Source organism: Erpetoichthys calabaricus, chromosome 9 (assembly GCF_900747795.2).
Source record: "Erpetoichthys calabaricus chromosome 9, fErpCal1.3, whole genome shotgun sequence".
Taxonomy (NCBI): domain Eukaryota; kingdom Metazoa; phylum Chordata; class Cladistia; order Polypteriformes; family Polypteridae; genus Erpetoichthys; species Erpetoichthys calabaricus.
In genome coordinates, this window is record NC_041402.2 from 166,283,455 (window position 1) to 166,287,763 (window position 4,309).

Below are 4,309 nucleotides of genomic sequence, written 5' to 3' on the forward strand. Positions count from 1 at the left end.
ATGTGAGTAATGGGTCATTTGACTGCAGCTTTCACATCTGTGATGTATTCAGAACAACAGTTGAATACAACTCAGACCTTTATCACAGGTAGTTGCTTTTCCAAGTAGGCTAAATGCTAGGCTAGTTTCTGTTTCGTTCCATTTTTGACTTTGATTCTTGGCTTACTTCAGTGTGTTGGTTACTCTCTATATACCTGATCTCTCAGTTTGGACTTATGCCTGGCATTAACTATGACTCCAATTCTTGTCAAACCCAGATTACAACAATTCCATTTTAGGATGTCTATGTGTGGTCAGACTGTGTATTTTGGTGCCAGAAGACTCTGTTAGATGCTGAGCAAGCACTTCACTGGATTCCCTTCTGTAAACTTAGGAAATGACCTTTTAAGTTCTCTTTCCCAGAAGCAAACAACCTTTTGGATTTTCCACTACATCTCTGGTCTTCGGTTTACCCAGTTTTAACTTTCTTTAAGCCAGTTGGAACACTGCATCTTGAAAATCTGGTTTGGTATGCTATTGTTTGCTGACTATAGCCTTGCTGATACAAAACTATAATTTTATTTTACATCTGTCAAAGTGTGTCAGCCTAGCTGTTTTAAGTCATCTCTTGTAAGTACCCCAGTATGAAAGCTTAAGATTTAGTACAATAATTTATTTGTTAAATTGCATTACTAGCACAACTGAGTAGGCTAATTACTACATCAGTTGTGCTCTTGGTGGAATTTGAGAATAAATGGCTTGGATACTTTGAAGACAGGCCTTATTCTGTCCATCTCTTATGGTATAAAGCAATTTTGGAGAACAAACTTATTTGACATTTTTATTAAGTCAATATTTATTTGTGCTCATTCTAAGGTTATATAGTGTTTTCACAAACAAATAAACACTTATTTCCCAGTTAATTTGCATAAAAAATAACGTTCTTAGCTGAACTAAGACCTTTGTACAGTACTGTGTGTCTAGATTAAAATTATTTTTGTTAGAGAGCATATTCATTGTTTACTATTAAACAGTTAAAGCCAAGTATATTTATCAAGTTACACAATACATCTTGCGCTAAATAAATAAAAAATGTCATGCATTCAGCAAAAACATTATCCTGCATTATGTTATTTTCTTAGATATGATGCAGTGAGTATTTTGTGCATTTTGCAAAATTATAAAACGGTCAGTCAATCGCAGGGCAAACACACACACCCACACCACAGCCAATTTAGCGCCAACAATCCCCCTAACCTGCATGTCGTTGATCGGTGGGAGGAAACTGGATCACCCGAAAGGAACCTATATGGAGGAGAACATGTAAACTCCACAAACTGAGGACACAGGATGTGAACCACGGTCTCCTTACTGCAAGACAGCAGTGTTACCACTGCACCAGTGTGCCACCCCAAAATGCATAGTATACAGTATATATAAATGTCTCCCAAAAATTGGATTAGAATTTAAATAGAAAATATCATGTTGAACTTGCACAGATGGTAACATTATTATTATACTATCAGCATTATAAAGAAAAGAAAATGAGAATTTAGAATGTCTATTCTGTCTGCAGTAAAAGAAAAAAATAACTCTAAACTGGAACACTATGGTATTACATTTTGTTATTGTAGAATTATGGTATAAACATAAATAAACCTGTACATTGATTCAAACTCAAATTGCCTTCACAATCATTAATAAACACCTGATATAATATTTTAGAAATTGAAACAAACAATTACACAGAATGCTCAGTATTCACTGTGGTTAAGGCTCCTTGTCAAAAGTGTACACTACAGTTTAAAAGTAAAAATGCACTTACCTGTTAATTACTTAACAAACCACCAAATAACCGGTTAGAAATGAGGAAATAAAAGCAATTGCAGTTATTTCTTCACATGCTGTTTTTCTAAATGCCTTTCAGCTCTACTGTGGACCTGTGAACAAAGCTAATGAAGACACAGCCCTGTAAATGAACACAATTAAAGAACCTACAACGGAAAATCAGTGACGGAAACAGAGACAAGGTCACGGCAGAACCTTTTGAGTGAAGGATGTTAAACGCAGTGTGAAAAATTGAGACAACATGATGAGACTTTGTTTTTAAAAGGAAGTAGAAAGATTTCCACTGTTTTGTATCATACCCACATGTGCTTACAGAGACATTTTCTAGAAACTCATTTTCTAAATCAAGCTTAATAGGGAAGGAATTCTTTATATAGAATATATAGATAATAAAATAAAATGCACCAAACAAAGTTTAAAACTATTAATATGGCAGGTGTCAATAATGTGCCAGAGAAGCAGCTCTGTGTAAATTAATGCATGTTTGGTGTGCATGAATTAGACAACATCAGAATTCAGTGCAGTATGTGTTAAATGCACTCCTGAGAAATGTGTACTGTATTAACGACACAGTTCATATTTAGTGACATAAATGAAATGTGCAGATGAAGGTATTTTTTCTGAGACTAAAAATTATTGTTGATAGTTTGGGTATCCTCAAAATATTTGTATAAAGTTTTGAGACGTTCATGTTAAAGATTTTTTATATAAGAATATTTTAAATAATAAAGGAAGCGACTCTGTTACTATAGTGAAACTGCAGAGAAAAAAGAACCTCTCTTTGCCGCCAATGCACAACCGATACCACTGATTGATTGAAGTGCCAGAATCCACAGTGAGGTTGGGAGTGTGCACTGATTACAGCACGTTGCCACACACAAGACATGAAGAACAACCTGGATTGGGACCCGAGTGCAGCAGGTGACACCTCAGCACCACACTGGAACAGTGTGAGGTTTTTTATGGTGGCTGGTGTGCCAATCCTGCCACCAACCACCAAGTTTTCCCTGTAAGTTGGAGTATCTGCTTGTATGGCTGGATTCAGGTTAACGTCATACCCAGGATGAAGAAATTGCAGGTTAAGGGCCTTGCTCAAGGGCACAGCGGAGTAGAGTCACTTCTGGAGTTTACGGGATTCAAACCGGCAATCGGCAGATGTGACCAAATTTAAAATGGAAATAATGAATAAACATCACTTGTTTTTAAATATATTTGTGTTGATTTAAAATTTGCCATTACCTGCTGCCTACCGCTGGCCACGGAAAATGCCTGGTCCAGCTAAACTTCATGGTTTGAAAATCTAGCCCAACTGAATTTGTGATTGAATAGCCCCGCTTTATGATAAATAATATCATTAAATTTGAGTTAAAGTATCTGTGATGTTTGAAATTGTTTTGGTGGTCATTTCAGATTGCTCACACAATGTCTATGAGAGAAACTGCTGCTTAAATTATACCTGCAAGCTCCTACAATCAGTGGTTAAGGCTTGAATGCCACTAGTATTGTTAAAATATTATAATTGTTTAAAGTCTTTATTCACAGGTCTTACATGCTTGAAGCTGCAAATATTGCTCAAAGCCCACTTGTGAAGTGGATGGAAAATATAACATATGTGTTGCCCATGGCTGATTTTTTTTTCTTTGTTCATCCGCTAAAGAAATATCCAAATAAATATTTCTGTTGTGCTATCAAAGAAAAGCAATGCATTTTATTTAATCACATTTATAATTGCAAACCACAATTTGCAATACTAGTGTTGCAAAATTTGTGACCAGACTGTTGTTCAGTTGGTTTTAGCACCTAACATGTGGTGGCAAAATGGCGAGAAGTGTTGCAGAGGTTGTGAAGACGGGGAGCATTTATCAAGTACTGTCAGATATGTTTAAAAGTACAAAAAGAGCATTTATTACTGCAAAGATTCTCAGATCGTCTCTTGGTGGAAAGAGTATTGTCTGCAGCTCAACATTAGCAAAACCAAGGTATGAGTTATTAATTTGTCTACGCATTTTCATTATTCAGGGAGTGGATGTGGAGGTGGTTCACTTACTCATGTTCATGGAAATTTACAAAATGACTTGTTTCGTAACACAGAGGAAATGTATAAGAGGGCAGAGAAGACTCTTTTTCTTCTTTTAATGTGGGTAGTGACATCTTTAACATGTTCCATAACCCTGTGGAGTGTTGAACTGGCAACATTACTTCAAGAGACGCCCACCAAATTAACAAACTGATTAAGAAGGGAAGCTCAGTTTTGGGATGCACTCTCAACCCGTTAAAGGTAATGGCGAAGAGGTTAATGAGAAAAAAATGGATGGCCATCATGAAAATGGCTGAACATCTTCGCTTTGACACACTAACATTGTGGACTTTCAGCCAACAAACTATTCAGGAGAATTGTGTCAAGAAACATTACTGGGGCTCTTTTATTCGAATGGCATTTATAGTGCCTTTCAATGACTGTTTTATTATCTTTAGCAAAGTT